At 40.1% G+C, this 20,122-nt stretch overlaps 1 long non-coding RNA gene across 1 annotated transcript; it reads right to left on the reverse strand.

Annotated features, from left to right (window-relative positions):
• Window positions 1–4,378: 4,378 nt before the first annotated feature.
• LOC142409067 (uncharacterized) lies at window positions 4,379–19,221 on the reverse strand. Its single transcript, XR_012775502.1, has 3 exons — window positions 19,017–19,221; window positions 7,948–8,049; window positions 4,379–4,464 (listed from the first exon to the last, which is right to left on the reverse strand). It is a non-coding gene; the product is annotated as an uncharacterized LOC142409067 (long non-coding RNA).
• Between the last annotated feature and the right edge of the window lie 901 nt (window positions 19,222–20,122).

Below are 20,122 nucleotides of genomic sequence, written 5' to 3' on the forward strand. Positions count from 1 at the left end.
ATTCTGTGTTTCTAAATCATTATCAATTTATGTAGATACCAAATTTGCTCAAATTCTTTCTTCATTCTCCTGAGCAGCACCGGCATGCACTCCTCCTCTGTGGCTTGCTACTGAGCAGAAACTTGCAGAGCTTGTGCTGACTAAGTGAGTCCAGAAAACCTACCGAATTCACCTTCTGAGGGTCACCAGAGAAGCAGCAAAAGCAGACCAACAAATTCCTTGTTCTCATAGATCAGTATGATCTTCAAAATGTTGGGCCCAGTCAATTTAATTGTAAATTAAGTTGATTAATTATGATGACAATATTACTCTTCAAGCATTGGGAATTTTTTAAATGAAGGCTTTCTGGACCTTGCAGACTACTTCAACACTCACAGCAAAAACTCTGTCAATTATTTCCCATTCCCCCAGCTCTTTCAAAAATATTTTAAGACCATGATATTGACTGAAAGACATAAAACATGCTATAACTGAGGAATTTCTAAGCCAAGGTTTTTTAAGCTTTGCTGCTACCATATTTGAGGTAAGAATTTTCAAGATTAGGTTACCAGGGAAAAAAAAAAAGGTCACAAATTCAGCTCCTTTCTGTATTTTTGGAAATTCAGATTCTGTCCTGATACTTCCATATAAACTTTAAAAAGTTTCAAAATGAGTCTTTGAAGTTATTTACATGAGAACTATTAGTCCCTTTTACCATCTACAATACCCAACACGAAAATCGTATCAACTACTTGGGACCATACTCACTACATTTACATGACTGTAAACTCTTTTCCTCAAGGTTTTTCTTTTTCTCTTTTACCACTTCTCAAGCTTTTCTTTCACAGAACAATAAGACCACACTATTTCTATCTACCAAAACACATGTCGCGGTATGCTTACTTCTTGCTCCTCAAAGCCTTCTCTGCACTCTCAAGTTCTCAACACCTCCCAAATTAGTACCACCATATTTTATTTGCAAACATTTAGAACCTTCCCTTGCAGGTCATTACTGAAGATGCTAAAATTAGCACTGCTTAAAAGACTTACATCTCAACTAGCAAGTAGGACCTAGTTAAAAATCAAGTTGCACTAGATGTATTTTACAATTAATATTTTAAATCAAAGCAAATGTGGTAGTCCACCCCTTACAGGCTCTTTTCCCACTTTATTAACAGAACCTGACTTAGATCATCCAGCACTTAAGTCCTGAAAAGTAACATTAAGAAAGTATTTATAAAGGCATATAGCTATTCCAATTTTCAATTAATATACCAGTTATCAAAAAGTAAAACTATAATCAGGTTTTATTTTCAATGGCAATTGTCTTCTGCTCAGAACACTGTGAATACGGTTTCAATGACCTAGGATATTGCTAGTAGCCTATTTAACCCTGGTATTGAGGAAGGGGATTCCAAAAGCTATCAATATTCACAGGAAATCCTGAAACTAATATAAATTATATGTTGATGCCACATGCTAACAGGCTAATGAAAACAGCTGTGTTGTACTTAAGCATACATCAAGGCTTGAAACAGTTTAGTTATGCCTAACACATTAACAAATATGCAAATAGAGCAAGAACGAAATATACACTTCAACGTAACAGTGCAATATCTGTAAGACAAGATTACTTAAAATAACCAGGACTCTTCATAACTTGCTGGCTTACAATTCTCACGTTTTGACTCTCAACATTTTTCTTAATTTTAAATTGAGGCTTGTACCTGCCTCAATGAGGCCTCCTCCCAAAGCTGCTATATGAAGCAGCTAAGTAACTAAATTTTGATTTTTCTTAATGCATTGGTTTTTTTGCTAGCTAAAGTGCTACATGCACGTCACAGTAATAATCACTCTTTTAGAAAGGATTATACGAATTGAATGGAGAGATACTTAAGCCTAGGAGAATAAAATATGCTTTTATAATATATTTATGCTAGTTACAACATGAGGGAATAGACTGAACAAAAACAATTTAAATAACACTGCAAATAACAGTTTGAAAAAAATCACTGGCTTATTACAAAAAAAAAAAAAAGTTCTCCAAAATTATGCTGATACTTGTGCTGCTACAACCTTAGATTTTTTTTTTTTAAATGATTATATTAAAGGGCTGTTGTTTTAAGTGTCCCTATCAATAGAAATCTTACTTGAATCTTGGAAATTTTCTGGAAAAAATGCTGAAAGCTAAGGCCTAGATTCTGCAAAGATCTAAGAAACAAGAAATATAACTGAGTTTAGTCCTAATCATTGGCTTAGACATGCGGGATATTACACCAACAGTAAGTGTGCAAAATTCTTGGCAATCTCTGAACTCAAAATTACACGAGGCAGATGGGGAGAAAACTCTTACAACTGTTACTTCAAGATAAAATGACTTAACATTGGCAACTAAATATTACTTAAATTTTCAAAACCCTAACAACTGCCATCTACAACCTCAAATTGAGGAATTCAGTCGGGGGGGGGGAATCTGTCTTGATTCATGACAGCTCAATGCACAGAAAGATCATAAGAACTGCAAACACCTGGGAAGACCATCTCTTTTTCATTTTTTGTCTTGCTCCTACTTAATGACCACAATAAAACACTGGACTTTGTTTTTTTCAATGAAGATGAGCAGCTCAAACAAAACACATGGGGTGGGAAGTATACAAATTTTAGATTTCTACATAAAAATCAGAAGAGTCTTAATAATTTAAGAATATAAGCAGGGAATAAAAATATACTAAACAATCAAAATTTCAGAAGGCAATTATAATTTAGCCATTTGATTTACTGTGACTTGTAGAATTTATCTGTTTCCTTTACAGTTTGTATTAACAAAAGTTGCAAAGAACATTGGTGGCACTTTGAGCATTGTAAATATTAGCACCAAAACTTATGTATCTATTCTACAAATCCACTTATATCACAGATATTCATTGCCCTCATCTACTGCCCTACAACCAAAGTGAACGATTTTGGCTATGTCTCCATTAGCAAGTAATCTGGAGCAGTAGAAATGGATCACTAGATCAAAGCAGCTGGTGCTGACACTCCTATGCTAGCTGTTCAAGAGGGTTTATTTTGGATTAGATTTCACCTGGTCTCCAGAAGGCAAGCATCACCATCACACAGGCCATTCAAAGTTTTCCAGGAATTTAATAATTGATTCAGGCCTGTATGTCCCCAGTAGGGACAGAAGAGCACTTTGCACCTGCAGCGGAACTTAAAAACTAGTTTTCTGGGAAAGGAATGTAGTTTGAACACCCTGAGCAAGTATGTGGTAATGGAAGATAACAGAGATTTTCTCCAAAACAGTATTAATGATCCAAATAAAAATGGTAATGCATACACTGGAATTGTATCCTACCTTTCCAAACCAGACTAACCAAAGCAGGTGTCATCTCACAAAACAGAATACTCGAGGGCACCGAAAGACTCTAGAAAAATTCTGTAAGCTTTTATTCTTAACTCCTCACACAAGTAAAAAAAAAAAAAAAAAAAAAAAAGGGAGATCATAGTACATGGCAATCTACTGACTACCACAAAAATAATTTATTTCCCCTATTCCAGAATTCAGCAGAAGACATAAAACTGGATATCCCTATCACTATTTCTTTTTGCTTCGTTTCTTCACTCCATCTTTTATGTCTTTTTTTTTTTTTCCTTTAAATATTTTACTTCTTTTCTTGTTTCCCGCTTATTTCTTTCAGATTTTTCTCTTGTTTATTTATTATTTCCTCCTATTACCTGTGCTATTAAATACAGCAAGAGAAAACTGAAGATTCTGGCATCTCTGAACTTTCAGAGATGTCAGTGTTGGTTTTTTATTTGGAAATTCAGATGGTGTAGACTAAGACAGGCATGTAAGCACTACCACTGTGATTTAACTTGCCCTAACTCAAACAAAATTTAAAAGGGCTAAATATGAACATGTGTTTGCTTCAATCATTCAAACTGATCTCTGAATCCAGGGCTAAGCAACTATGTGAACTGAGAAAAAAGCAGATTAATGACACAGGAATATTAGTCTACTATAAGACTGAAATTAGCCTGGTTCTAAACATCATCTCAGAGAACAGCCACAGGAACAACATGACAGAAATGCTAATGGAAACTAATCAAGCGACTTACATTATGCAAGAACTTCATTACAGAAACACTAGATAAAAATATATTTGGTGTATACACAGCTTTTTACCTTAGGAGTAAAGCCAGGAATATATTGCTTAATCTTTGCCTTTTTTTTTTTCCCTTTCTGAGCTATGTCATTTGTTTATATAATAATTTAATCTTCTAGATTTTAGGTTAAATGCCAGAGTTTCTCTTAGTGGTGTAAGTTATAAACAGGATTTTCTCACACACAATGAACTCATTAGGTGCTTAGAATAATCAAAATATTCAGAGACTCACCAGTTTCACTGACATTCAACATACAGCATCCAAGTAATTTTCCAGAAGAGTTTTGGAAATGAAAGAACGGGCTTCACTCTGCATTTGCTAAAATTTAGACAAAAAGAAAATCAGATCTCTTTAAAGCAATTCCTAAAGAAAAAGTGTCTTTTAAGAAAAACAAAAAACAAACCACATAACAACACTATACAAACTTTCACGTGTACACAAATTGAAAATTTTCAAGTATAATGACAATCCTTTTCATTTCAGAAGCTTCCTTCTGTGTGGACCTGGGCTTCAAAGCAAAACCCAAAGTTTGTAAGTAATTCTGGTTTTAATAACAAAAAACCAGTTAGCAACAATTTTCATCAACATTAAATACAACTTATTCCATTGATTTTTTTTTAAACCCTATTAAGCAATTACAAAACTTTAATACGAATTCAATACTACAGTTTTAATCCATAAAAATCCAAGAAGCAATAAATCATTCCATTTATTCCTGTACTGAACACAAATTCTGTCTTCCTGTAACTCATGAATACCAGATGCTCTTGGGTCACTTCAACACAAAAAACCCAAAATATTTGAAAAGAAAGTTCAGCGCAGTCCTGTAATAAGCAAAAGGGAGGGGCAGATATGTTAAGATCATCCTCCACACTATACATTCTAGTTTCAGCAAAAGAAAGTGGAACTAGAAGTCTCCAGCCTGTCTTGTAAGTCTGTCTTCATTTGTTTCATAATTGGAATCTTTAGACAAACAAGATGGTGATTTCTCCCACATAGCACCTCTCCCTCCTCTCTGCCTGGCACAGGGCATACCTTTGCTTTGGTCAGCAACTCTACTACTTTATTTCATCAATTTAAGTCAACTCCTCTGATCCAAATGTAAAACCTAGGATAAACTCTTAGCTTGCTCAGAAACAATCTCTTTTTTCCCTTAAATCTCAGTTAGGAACCAACAGACCATTTTCAGATCATCAGCTCTCTATACCCTATTAAACAAATTTTGATTTAATGAGTTGCAATTTTTCTTCACTGTGATAGGCAGAGTAGCCCCAATAATTATGACCAAGATAATTAACTTCCTTATGATACTGTATTTCCCATTCCTTGTGGATGGGCTCTGATTGTGCAGCTGCTACTCCTTGTTCATTGCACTTCTACAGCAGGTGTATAAAAACAAATCCAAATAAGAGAATGGTTTGACTTCACTGTCCTCATGCGTAAATCTGTTTTTGCATAACTAGTGACCTGGGCACGTTTCCAGAGAAGCACAGAGGCACTACTGCAAGCACTCACACGTGCACACAAGTCAGTGCGAAAGAGTGCAACATCTTTCAGATCTCTATTCTCTTGTATTTCTACAAATCAGTGTCAAAAGTATTTTCTCTCTATTTATTTATTTGCTTTTCACGCTTCTGTGAAAAACATTAAGAAAAAAGGTATAAAAAGAGGGTTTTGTATAAGTAAATACAAAAGTTCTGTAACTGAAGAAAGGTTTTAAACTGTCGATTTTCAGCACAAGTTAAAAAAAAGCTCTGAGGAAGGAGCACAAGTAAAAGGACTACTGAAAATGTAAAGGTGAAGGAAAACAGCCCATGGAGAGACAAGCAGTAAATAAAGCTGAAGTATGCCCTGGAAAACACAAATTCTTAATAAAACAAAGCAGGTCCTGATGGTCTAAAAAGGTTACTTGAAAAGCAACACCAAACATGCACAGCAAGTGTAAGTTTTCAGGATGCTCGTCATTTCAGGATGCCTTCGTAACTTTTAACCACACACAGTATGCATTGTTCAAAACAATCTATTTTATTATGATCTGTTCTGAACACATGAGCAGCAATAAAGAAAAAAAAAATCAAATAATATAGAAAACTTGAATCAAAAACGCACAACAGTTATGGCAATATACTACTGGAGCAGCATTTGAAGGACAGAATCAACAGTAGATGGGGACGGGGTTAAGGAAAAGCACAAGGAGTGCAGAAGAAAGTCTCCTTACTCAGTACCTGACATTACAATGGAGTGGAGGAGATTAGGGCTGTTTACTTCTCACAGTCCAGCTAGAACATGCTCAGTAGCTCTGTCTGGTTATGACTAAAAGGATTTGGAATATATCTACCTCATCTGATTTGGACAGGTGAAATTGATTGAGGCAAATCATTGAACTGGTACAAACCGTATTTTCAGGAATCTATCATGCTGCCTAATGTAAGAGTTTGGGATGGCACAAAAAAAAAAATCCTGATACTGCAGCGTAACAGTTTAATTTTTCTCCTAAAACCTCAAGTGCTCGCTCTAACATACGCAGGTGCTTTACCTTTCCAGTGGTAAGATTTTCACTGCATTTTGAATCAAGAAAACAGTACATTCCCCCCTTCATCTCATTCTCAGACACAGGCTGACTTTCGGTAAAGTTTTAGCTGAAGCAGATATATAACATGAAGAATTACTGCTCAATGATTTAAGTCTTGCTAAATAATAAGCAACTAAAACCAGAGTCATAGAATCGAAAGTGTCAAGCACCATTAGCTACAAGCACTGCTACCTGTAACTCCATTCACAATCAAACTTCATGCATGACCAGACATCTCCAATGCATGATAAGCCATTAGGAATATAGGAAGGCTTTCTGCCAGCAAGACAAAATAATCCAGTTTCAGCAAGATTGGCACAATGTCTGATCTACCTAAATAGATCAGTTTCTTGGGTTTTTTTTGACCCAGTCGAAAAAAACAATGGAACATCTGAAAAAGTTTAACAATAATACCTACTTACAAAGAAAAATCATATAAACACATACATAAAGGCTACTGCCATGGCAGTGATCCTCATGATACATCAAACCAAAACCCCTTTGTGACTCATAAGACAAACCTTAAACAAACTACCCTGTTTGTCGTGTGTTTCTCTTTGCGAGACCATGGATGTAAAAAGCAATCAGAAACCTTACTGCAAGATAAGACAAATCTTGCAAAGATGAAAATCTGCACCTCCTGGCCCATCTTCAGCTGAATAGTACATAGTATCCAATCAAGGAAGTGTGGAGATGCAACCCTTTCACAAATAAGATGACGTGTGAACACAGATATTGCTATTTAAACCTATTAAGATGCATTCTTTTGCTTTCTACATATTCTTAAATTAATGGGGTATTAAGTTCATCTCCACTTTAACAAGAGCATCTGCAAAGAAAAACCACCCAAAAAAGCTGTGAGCACGGCAATAGATATGCTCATTCACTGCAATGCATCCCTGGGAGAGATATTAATTCAGCCTCCAGAAACCACGGTGCCACATTAGCACACTTCATTGTTGGGGACAGTGTCATCATGAGGGTTTGGGGGTTTTTTCCTCCTAGTTTCCGAGGCAGCTCAGGTACAGTTAGCTCAATTGTTTCATTCCATGCCCTGGTGTACAGGATGAAAGCTTATTAAAAGCTTATTTGACGTTTATTCTTGCCCCCACACAACATTAATTTCAATCTCAAATTGGAGTGGAATGTCTACCTTGCCTGAGGTTGAAAAAGAGATGCTTCTGTCTAACGCATTACTGTTCTAGTAGCAATATAATCTACATACTTACTTAAATTACCTAGAAATGCATTGTGCCTTGTAGAGTGGGTGGATAGCATTAGTAGTCCAAAGGTGATGTCATCTGAGCAAAAGTCTTCTTTGGCACAGACTTCTGAAAAACAGCAACAACAAAAAACCCCACAGTTTTATAAAGATGAATCCATTCAAAACAACTTTTAGAAGTGAGCCCTTGATCGCTGCTCTCTGTTTTCTTTCCTGCCATTTCAGTCACTTTATTTCCATCCCTAAACTGTCCACAATTTCACTTTCCAATTCCTCTATTCAACATAATGAAGTAAATACACATGAAGGAGAACTTCAAAATTGCATATGACCTTTTACGTAGCTCTAGCACTGCCTGAAATCCAAATCCGCGAGACAAATGCAACAGCCTTATGGAAACATTAAAATTACAGTACTAACACTGCCTACAAAACATTAATATTACAATTATTGTATTACAATTGCTTTGGGGTATATTATGACCTTGCAGAACATCAATAGTACACCAGGCAAATTTCTGGAAAGAAAATACATCAATACAATCTTAACTGCATGTGTCTATTATGGTTCAAACAGGACATGCGATCTACCTCGTAACACAGTTTAAAACTCTCAGAGAACATGGCACACAACATCATAAGAAAGACTCAAACATCTTCCCCTCACTAATGAAAAACTAATTTCAGTAAACTGTACTGAGTAGAAGCTACTATACAATAGATATTTCTATACACAAACACTCTACTTATTCCACAAAGGAATAGCTCCCTGTCTATTATAGATCACAAATTCTGTATTCCTACATACAGTGCTGTGTTTTAAATACGGATGCACCAATTTGGTAATATAATCCTACTGCTGACAATCCTGCTGGGAAAACTACTGCTAGTTATCACTATTTATACTTTCTATTCAGCACTCCCATGTGGCAAAGTATATCCTTTAAGGTATACATGAATCTATTTCCTTCCATCATACGCAAGGATAGGCAGATTGCCTTTGACATAAGATAACAAAAGAAAAGGAACTGCAAAACCCCTGTTCTTTACCATTTTGTCCCCCAGTACATACAACATAGAAAGAAGAAGCTGTCAAGCTGGGGAAGAAGAATGCCAATGTTTGAAGAAGGTCTACTGGACAAGTGTCATGAGATAAGAAAGGTAGACCATTATCATCTACTTATCTACTTTTCTGTACAGTAAAATGAAATATTCTAATGTTAGAAATCAATGTTTTGAATCAAATACCAGTATATAGATAAGAAATGGCAAACTATACTCTACAGGGCAGGAAGTGCCTAGGTGCCATTTTAAAAACCAATCTATACAAGTTTATAAGAGATTATTTTTCATTTCTTATGCCAGCAATACGAAGATTAACATAACTAAATATAAATCAACCATAAATTTAATTGTCCATATAAAGGTAGTACCAGTTTAATTAAAATTTTGAAAAGCAATTTTAGTTATTTTAATGAAAAAAAGTTTGTGATCCTTTTGACTTGGATAAAGTGGTAGTGCCTCAATTACCTTTGATGTTAGAGGCTTCTATAGCCCCACCTCACTTGTGCTGAAACTCATAAAAAGTCCTCCAGCTTATACAAAAACTGGGTGTAATAGGAGGTAGTTGACAGAGCAACATGAATGCCTGAGATTGAATTTTCAGGCACGGTTGCCTGTTGTTTTGCCACTCACTTTAAAAACAAGTTAAACTGACAGCTAAATATCTTAAGGGGTTAAAACAAATTCTTAGTACTAGAATTTGTGTCCTGACTTTCCTGCCAAACCAATCAAACCAGCACATTCTCAAATCCTTTTCCTGTCTCATCTATTTTTCTTCACAAAAGCCAAACCCATCAACATAATTTATAAGTTTCTACATATCTTTTTCCTGCCCCATTTCCCAACACCTTCTAGTTACTCTTGATTCAGACTACTCTTCTGATTTTATGATGCTTTCCAGATCCTGCAAAATAACACATTCTCCCTCTTTTCCTTCAAATCCCTATACTATTTGGACTTGCTTTATGTTGTCTTTTGCTTCTATATTCTCATCTTCCTCCTTGCTGATCTACCTTATTCTATTCTTAGAAACGACAACTTGTTTAGTTCACTCACTATGACTCACTTATTCATTTGAATCCTTGTCCCCCTTTCTGAGGTCATTCTCCTCATTTTCTACGTCAGTGAAATTCAGATCACAAGCTCTTCAAGGCTGGAACTGTATCTTATTATCTATGAAACATCATGCAAAGCTTTAGTGCAGCACAAAATGTTTAACTACTGCTTCTGAGCTGGAAAAAAAAACAATTTGAAAAAAAACTGAAGTACAGTATTTTAACAACAAAAACATTTTCAGAAAACATATTTTAAGCAAAATTGCTGAGATGTTAGAGAGTTATCATTGGAACTACCATACTAGTTCCAAACTCTAGTTTCATCCTCAACCACGCAACTGCTAGTAGTAGCTTGATTACATATAATGAATGTTGCTGCTCTGGATGGCAAGAAAAACTTTATTAAATCACATTACTACATTAAACTTGACAGTGAGGAAAGTGCGTGTGCGTGTGGAGGGGAAGAATCTGCACTCCTATTCTGACAGTTCTTGGAAGCTGTGATTCATGCTGCTACTTGCTTTTCTACTCACAGTCAGAGGAAAATCCGGTTTCCTTTAGAATATTTGTTGTTACTATGAAAACTACTTTAAATTAAGCACAAGTCAAAGTCACCTAACTATTTTGCAGTCCATTATGATATTTTAAAACTGAAGTATTTTAATACTTGAAATTAATGAATTAAAATTTGTGAATACTATAAAATTTGTGAAGATTATACTGGTTACTGAAGCCTTGAAAAGTATATTTGACATTATTGAGCAGGGAATTCTCTAGAAATGAAAGTAGCAAGCTAATAAAGTTTTCTTCACTTTCACCATTACTAAGGCTATGAGAAGTTTCTCTAAATCTATCAGCAGGACACACTACAATTCTCCACTGAGACTTGATAAAAATCTTACAAGTTGAACATAACGAGGTAAATTTCAGTCTGCTGTTTATAATAATTAATAGGTAATGCAAATATAGGCAAGACAGGAAAGAACCAGAGAAATATCATTCTAGACAGAAGTCCAGCTCCTGCTTTTCAACTAATAACTCCATGTTACAAGACAGAGGAGTGGGCTTACAGGAAATCCCATTTGGGAGGTACTATCTTTTGTTCTTATGCTTAGAGAAAAATCTTATTCTTTGGCTATTAATGAACATATTTCATACAGTAACTGGTAAAACAGAAATCTTTAGATGGTACCCTTTCAGTTTTATCTGTCCCCTATTAAAAGCACTTACTTGCTATGGCCTTTAAATGGAGAAGTCCTATGTCTTAAGCTCAAGCTACCCTTTCTTTTCCTCTTTACTGCTGAAAGCGAGGTCTACGTTCTAGTCTTTTCAAAGAAATACACCAAAGCCATTTTTTTCCCCAAAAAACAATGGGAAAATATGAATTTAATCACAGCTTAAAGCTACTATTTTAATTTCAGAAGGATTTATTTTACATACTAAACCAAACTAAGAGTCAGACAACCTTGCAGTCAGTGAAACATAGTATCATCTAATTCTGATCAGGACAATAATTCCCTGGTTAACGGTCAAAATATCTTTTACCAGCTTATCATTAAGCAAGTTCTTCAGCAGACAGTAAAGCACAGTTCTGATAGCTCTACTCTCCTCTCCCCCACCATGAGAAGCCAGTTTCCTCTCCCGTTGTCCCTCTGACACACCACGATATTCTCAGTCCCCATCACCTTCCAAAACAGCCCAATGTTCTGCCTGTCTCCTCAAGCCCCGTTGGCACATACAACCACCTCCTGTTCTCCTATCCAACACAGAGCCAGAGAGTGCTGAAAAAAAACAGGTCGATGCCAAACTTGCATTGCATTATCTCTCTCTCAAGAGAGGGTAATGACAAACGTTTCTCTCTACCCAGTTTGCCTATTTTCCCAAAACCTGTAGGAACATTACGGTCTTTGAGATTTCTATCCCTCCTACAAACATGGTTGCACTTGGTCAATGATTTCAGAAGCTATTGGTGAATCTGTAAGGAAAGAATGAGAGAAAACAAGGAAAAAGCATAAATCATGTTTCCTTAGGAAATCGGGCTTAAAAAAAGGCAACTCCCTACAGCTTTTAATGGAGAAAATTTCTTGGTTGTTTACTGAGCCAAGGGAAATAAGCAGATTTTGGCAACACATTTCCCGATTTCTCTGGCTTTTCACAATTTCACACTTAGGTTTCAAATATGCCTTTAGGGGACTAAGGACTGGGAAAGTTACTCCATGTACCAAGACAGTTTTTCCCCTAATATATCTTGAAGTTTTTGATGATTGACAAAAACTCAGATAATCCAAACCTTTGGCACTTCTCTGACAAGATCCATCTGAAAAATTACGAACCTTCTACCTTGCCCCATCAGCAGGAGTTTACCCTCTCCGAATTCACAACCACCTTCTTGCCAGCGGCCACCAAACTGATGGAATATTATTCTGTCAGGGTATCATGTCAGTAATAGCCACAACTAAAAAGGCAAAACCAGTCTCTGACATTACATTAAACATGCAATGAAATAGCCACCAAACACATCAAATGCTCTTAAATGCCAGGAACTAACATGTACTATGTTATTAAAAACTTTAGTCAAATGTAAAAATGGTGACTTATGTTTTATTTGCAACAGCAGCAGCATTCTCAGAATTGGAAATATGAAATTAGCTATAGTAATATAATTTATTTTGCAGTATCCTTTTTTATTAGGCAGCTTAGTGTCTCATACTTTCATTCTCTAAGATCATAATTTAATATGTAAAAATATGTATTTCCTCAAGATTTCTAATGCACATTTTAGGAAATTCACACATTACCTTTCCTCCCTCCTACAACAGCCACTTGTTACAGGCCTGCCTCCTCTATGTTCACAAACGCTTGCCCCAATGGTATTTAAAAGAAAGTGCTGGAACTTTCTGGATATCTACCAGTTCAGCAAATAATGAGATGCTTATGGGATCTGAGATCATCCTTCTGCAAGGAATTGAGATATACTCACAAACTTGTGGAGCTGCAAGCTAAAAACTCTTGCAGATGACGTTATTAGCAATACTATACCCTACTACAAAGCACTTAAAATTTAGACATCATGCTGGATGATCAGCCAGTTCCCAGGTACTCCTTCTCTAAGTGTCCCACAGCAACCCCACTACCATGTGATGAGTAAGTTAAGTTTTGCTGCCTGCTGTGGCTGTAATAGGCAATACTGCCCTAAACTATAGTCTTCACTAAATGAGATTATTAGCAGGGCACAAACAGGGGATTTCATACAACAGGATCCACAATTCTAAAGCAGCAAAGCCAGGGAGAGTTGCGTCACTCAGCAAGACTTTTGAAAAAGTTAGTAGAGATGTGAACCATAAAGATAAGCAGTGAACACAATATTATGCCTTCATCTTCACCTGTTTCTGAAGGCCTAGGACACAGGTAAAGGTTAGTACTCACAATCCTGGTCCCTGTCCTTGACATACATAGCTAAGCTTTTCCCACCAAAACAGGAGTAATAAATTCTTTTAACATGCCAGCAGGAGGAAAAAGATGTGCTCTTATTTAGTTCAGCAGCATGGGGTTACAGGACAGTAACTCGGAACAGAGAAGTCTGAAAGCCAATCTCTACTCTGTGAGAAGGGATTCAAACCATAACCTCTCAGCAGGCTTCGTGTTGCACTGGGAAGATGATCAACTCATAACTTTTCATTTCAGTGGCAATCTTCAGAACATGGAAGAAAAAATAAAAAGTAAAGCTTTGCGGGACAGAGCAGAACCAGCAGTATGCATGCCTCTCTAGGGAGAAGGGCACCCAAATGAGAGAGACAAGTCCTGGTTTCCAGTTCCTAATGGCACGTAAAATTTTAAATGGAAGAAAATATAAAATAGTTTTTGGAACACAGGCCAGAACACAGGTACTCCCCTCCTTTTTCTCCAAGAAAATAAGTGGCCTAGTATTTCTCTTTGGCCCAATTAGACTTTAATCATCTTGTACACAAGGAAGAGTGGATTTTTAGGGTTTGGGGTTTTGTTGGTTTGTTGTTTGGTTGTTTGTTTTTTTTTTTAAGGAGACATCAACAAAACCTCTTCCTCCTCCTCTCTTTGCTTTTCTGAACAAAAGGGAGAGTCACCACAGGGTGTTGGTCTGAGTCCAATCCCATAGGTGTGCCCGAGGTGTGGTTTGAACATATCTTTGGACAAGTGAATGCCTAATTTACAGATTGCCTAATTTATGAACAGTAAACAGATTTAGATGCCAAGATGCTCAGTTGTGACAAGATTATGGAAGATCTGAGTGAGAACAAAATTTCAATGTGTTTGGAAAACTTTACTAGTGAAAACATAGAGACCTGTAAAATTTAGCCAACACACAATTACAATTTTATTTGGGGCTAGATACCCAAAATCCATCTAAATCACAGTTTTGACTCCTCTATATTATTTTATGGATCTGGCCATATACCAAAATAACATATGTCAAAAGCCTTCTCAGAGATACCTGCAAATATCCTTTTTAATGGAACTCTAAAAAGACCTCTACAGAAGAACAAGGCCACATATATTTATTTTTTAAATCCACTTTGAATGGATCTGTCTTACTCCATTCCTGTTTTCTTCTGTTTTAACACAAGCATAATATTCTAGCGCCATTTATCTTGTGGTACCAGGCTGTCATTATGGGTAAAGTAATGTTAGCTTCAAAACTGAAGCTTTCTCACATACTCTGAGATTATTAAACACATAGTTATAAGGACAAAGCATTTAAGTAGCCACTTTTATGCCTAATTTGGCTACATTTTTATCATGAAGATGAGGAATGCCCATAGTATCTACTAAGCTTCATAAGATTCAGTCTCTAAATATTTCTTTAGCAGTCTGGAATCTCATAGGGTATATTTAATTTTTAAGGATCTATATTTAATAAAATATTAATACTACTAATGATGATTTTATAATATACTCAGCAATGCTCCTCAGAACATCAGTGCAGAATAAGAAAACTAACTCAGTGATTTTAATGACAAAATGTAACAGCTGGAAAGAGTCCAAAGTATGCAACGCTAAACTGCTGAAAATCTGAGAACCAATGAAGCCTTGTTGCTTCTACATAATAGCAAATACATGAGAACAGCAGAGCATCAAAACTTTTTACATATATGATTACATATTCTAAAAGTGGCTATAATTAAGAATTTATATTATACACAAAAAGTACAGTAAGAGAATATTAAGGCTATAAAATTAAACACTCAGGCATGAGGTATGCCAAAATTAAAGCAGCCTTTGCATTACAAAGGAATTTTGTGGCAGCAGTAGGGGTTGAGAATTCAATCCTTCAGGGCAGCACACAGCTGCATTAACCATGAGTCTCCTTCCTCTTCTGTGATTTTGCATTTCACATCTTTAACTCCTGCAACAAACGAACAGGGGAATGTCTGACAAACAGTTTCAAATTATTACAGACCACGATTAACTAAATTAACAAAATAACCAACTGCAATAGTAAGCTGTTTTCCCCAGGTGGACCACCCACAGAAGACAACAAGATACCTTCCCAATGCATATAGCCGAATTTGGTTGTGGCACAGTGACATTGAGACACTGGAATCTTTCATTTCAGAATCTGCTATGTGACTGAAGGTGCGCTTCCTACACCTCTTTCTATTCTGAAAGACCACTAAATTCAAAATAATAATACCAATAGTAGTAGAACATGAGAGAGACACAGTTTAATGGTTTGGCCACTGTCTGTCTGTAGTCTCACAGATATTTTTTTTCCCCTCCAGAGATAAAGCTACCTTAAAACAGCTACTGCTCTCCCAGCAGCCTGGAGACTCACTCCTGTTCTTGTGCCACCCCTTCAGTGGTACCAGTACAGCTTTCTACAGGGTGACCCAGCTCAATTAATGTAGAAAGGTTAAAAATACATTGCAAAATAAATAAATAGAAGGTAAGAATAGCAAGGAACAACTACTGCTGCCTTTGCCACGCAACTATCTACTAATGCCATCTATCCTCAGAAACATTTCTAGATCTGCTTTATCATCTGGCCTTTACAATTTCTAGTGTTCATACGAAAACAAGTACTTTAAAAAGGCTGAAACACTAAAATGCACTTTTCTTCACTTCAAACATCTACCAAAGTCTTTTCCTGAAGAAAAACTAACTCATTACAATGTGATGAAAAGCATCTTAGCTGTAATCCCACTTCTTCCTAATTATATTGTGTATGTTCTATTATTATGTATTAGGGTACTAAGAGAACTATCCATATTCTTCAATCTACAAAATTAGGCTGCAGCTTTAGACAGCAAATTATACATCTCTCCTGAAGGGGTGCATAGCTAAAAAAGGAGCTGTTTTCAAATGATGAACTTACCTAGAGGAGAAAATTGCATTTTTGATTCACAACTATTTTCAACACAAGCCTATTATTTTTAGCAACAAAATTTCACAACTTTTCAAGTTGATAAAAATTTTTCATATAAAGAACATGTGGGGAGCGTGGGGGTCAATATCTCTACTACTAATTTATATCTTCAGCTTTTTGCTCAAACTTAGAATAGGGCCAAAAAAAATAGCAAAAGCCCAAAGCTCTCGAAAGCAGCAATTTCCTTGGCAAGACCAGTCCATCCATGAAGATTCATGACTTTGGTGAGATTCTATACTAACAAGATAATTAACCAACACTACAAATTAAATTTTAATTAATTACCACTCAGTTTTTAAATCGCTGAGTACAAAAAGTATAAAATTAGCTACCACAGAGAGTTTATGGAGACCTTAGAGCATTAAAAAAGAAAATACTCCCTGCTTTCCTCACATCCTTTTATTTTACCTTGATGTGTTAAACTTTGCTATGTAAGAACATGAAGCGGAAGAAATAAAAAACAAGACATGGGTTAATGACATCTTAAACTATTAAATATCAACCCAGGAGTTATTTTTTTCCTGTTTGGACTGTTTAAGACGTAACTCTTACCTTACCAACAAAATTCTCAGACCTTAAAAACGCTAGCATTCACACTCAACCAAAAAACTCTAACCCAAACATGTAATGTTTGGTAATCTGAAAGCAGTGTCTGTAACACTTTTGAGAAAGTATCTTAAATGGATATGTATGAAAATCAGTAGTTTATTTGAAAAAAAAAAAAATTGCAGAGTTACTTGTCCTGATGAATAGAATTCCTCTATTATAACAATCAAATACTGTCTAATTTCACATAACAGGCCCAAAACCCACAGATATTCATAGACAAAATAAATTTTATCCCTGTAAGACTGAACAGTGTGAAACAACTGCAACTGCTCATATTGAACTTTGCCAGGACTACCACAGTTGAGGTGTATTTCTCAAGTACTTCTTTCACTAGAGTATTTGCTTAAACAGTCCTCTTGCCTTCTGGCACACCTGTCACCCAGAGAAATGATCTAGGTTAAATATAACCACATTAAAAAAAAAAAAAAAAAAGGTAGTTAATTTTAACCTGGATCATTTCCCCAACCCAGTTATGGGACACGGTTCCATGAACTGTTGTGCTGGTACAACTGAGGGGGGCAGCAACGAGGTGAGAGCTGGGAGCAAGGAACAGAGAGGCCTGTTTAAGTCAACACTGCCACCAAAAGCACTGCTTGTCAAACTATGTCATAAAAAAAATACTTACTTGAAGGATTTAGAGGATCAGGATCTACGATCAGCCACTCCACCTCTACACGCCACTTCATATCCCAGCTAGAACTACATCTGACTTGCCTTGTGCCTCTTAGTAGGTCAACTTTTAACGTGTACATGAAAACAACGGCCTTATAAAAATCTCACTACGAATATGTTTGATTAATTTATAAGCACTCCTCCTCATAAAAAAAAAATTCAGATTTATATCCAGGCCTAACGCACCAAGAATTTGAAAGTGAAGCCAACCAAAAATCCAAATCTACCTTAACAGAAACACAAAAATGAAGTACCACGGATTTCCAGTCCCTCGCTGATCATACTTCACAGACGCACGCACGGAGTATTTGACACACTGATTTTAAGAATGCACGTAAGCCGGGAGAGGACCGGGGGCTACCGAGAAGTCCTCAGGTTTAAGAGCACAAACACGTTGTAGGCACCGCGATGAAGTTGTCAGAGGAAAAAAAAAAAAAAAAGCCCACGAAGTGCGTACCCAACCCTGTACTCCGCAGCTCCAGTCCACCTGCCGCAGGGAGACTTTGTGCCGCAGGAGCGCCGGGCACCCTCTAACCGCCCGGAGCCCGAGGCCCCGCAAAGCTGTCCCGACGCAGGGAGGGCCCGGGGGCCCGCCACGGCCCAGCCGCCTCCGCACGGCCCAGCCGCCGGGCGGGCACCTACCGCCGCGGCCCCCGCGCAGCCGCCTGCCCGCCGTGTAAACAGCCCCCCACACACCCCGCTCACCGCGCTGCGCGGAGCCGCCGCGGAAAAGCTCCCCCACGCGTGAGGCGGCGGAGGCGGGCGAGCCCCTCCGGCACCCGCGAGACGAGCCGCCCCACGGAGGGTAGCGGCGGCGGACGTGCCCCGGGGGGAGGCGCCGCCCGCGGCTCTGCCCGCCCCACCGCCGAGGGGCCGGCGGCGGCTCGGTTCGGCACGGCGGCGGGGGATGCCAGGGAGTCCCGCGCCCGCCCTGCCTGCGCGCAGCCCAGGCGGCGGGGGCGGGAGCGGCCCGGGCGGGCGCCGGGCCAGGCGGGCAGGGCTCCAAACGTGCCCGGGAGTTGTGACAGGAGCAAAGTGGGTCACCGGGCCTAGCGGGTGCCCCGCGAGCGCCCCCCGCCCCCGGCGGCGGCCGCCCCCGCCCGCGCCCTGCCCAAGGGCAGCCGCTGCCCTCCCCGCGCGCCGCCGCTGCCCTGGCGGCGGGGGACCCGCCGGCGCTGTCAAACTTTAACGGCTCCCCTCCGCGGCGTCCCCCGCCTTCCCCTCCGCCGCAGCCGGGCCCGGCGGAGCCGCCCGCCCCGCCCCGCAGCGCGCTCCTTACCCGGCCCCGCACGGCCGCTGCCCGCCCGACCTCTCCCGGCCAACGCCGCTCCCTGCGCGCAGCCCCGAGCCCGCCGCCGGCACAGAGCCTCCTCCAGCGGCAGCACCAGCAGCCGGGCCCGGGAGTCCCCCGCCACAGCGCCTGCGCCGCCGAGCCCACCGCCGGCAGCCGCGGCGCCTCGCGCCACCGCGCGTGCGCCGAGGCGCACTGCAAGCCGCAGCACCCCAGCCCCTCGCGGGGGGCCACCGCCGCGCATGCGCAGCGCGGCGGCCGGGGAGGTGATCCCCGCTCTCCACCCGCCTTTCTACGCGTGCGCGCCCGCCCGCCTGGGAGCCGGCTGGGCACGGTGGGGGGAGGGCTGCGCAGGCGCAGTGGGCGCCGCGCCTCCCTGACCTCGGCTCACCTCGCCTCACCTCACCCCGCTCCGATCGGCTCCGCTCCGCTCGAGGAGGAAATGGCGGCGGCCGCGCTGCCGAGCGGGGCGTGGGCCTTCGGCATCGGCCGCGGGGGGCGGCGCTCCCGCGGGGCCGGGGTCGCGTCCGGGCGCCTCGGGACTGGGGAAGCCCGGCTCGGCGAGACCCATCAGCGCCACGGCTCCAGCTCGGAGCGTCAGGGCTCGACCGCTCGCGGGGCTGACGGTAGCCGGGCTGCGAGGTGGGGAGACGGGGAGCGGGAACGGTGCCCGGCCGCGCTCCGCCTCCGGACAGCGGCGCCGGGGCAGGCTGCGAGCGGTGCCGCCTTGCGGCACAGCCGGGGTGGCCCGGCCGCCGGAGCGGCTGCCGCGGCTGCCAGGCGTGATGCTCCCTCCGGGGCTTGTTTTGCAGGCGGGCGCAGAGCCCAGCGGCGAGCCCTCGGAATGGGTTCCGCCAACGGAGGCGCGTCCCTACTGAAACAGCAAAGCCGGTACAAACCGCCGTTCCGGGCAGTGCCTGAACGTATGAGACGGTACCGTGTAGCCGGTCCCACGTTCATTCCCGGAGGGGAATAAGCAGCATCTCGGATGCTCTCTGGGAACAGACGTGCCACCACAAGTTATTTAGGGATGCAAGCAACCCGTACTGGCGGTGGTCGGTGGTTTCTTTTATCGGTATGCATACACGGAGTTG

This window comes from Mycteria americana, chromosome 4, assembly GCF_035582795.1.
Source record: "Mycteria americana isolate JAX WOST 10 ecotype Jacksonville Zoo and Gardens chromosome 4, USCA_MyAme_1.0, whole genome shotgun sequence".
NCBI lineage: Eukaryota > Metazoa > Chordata > Aves > Ciconiiformes > Ciconiidae > Mycteria > Mycteria americana.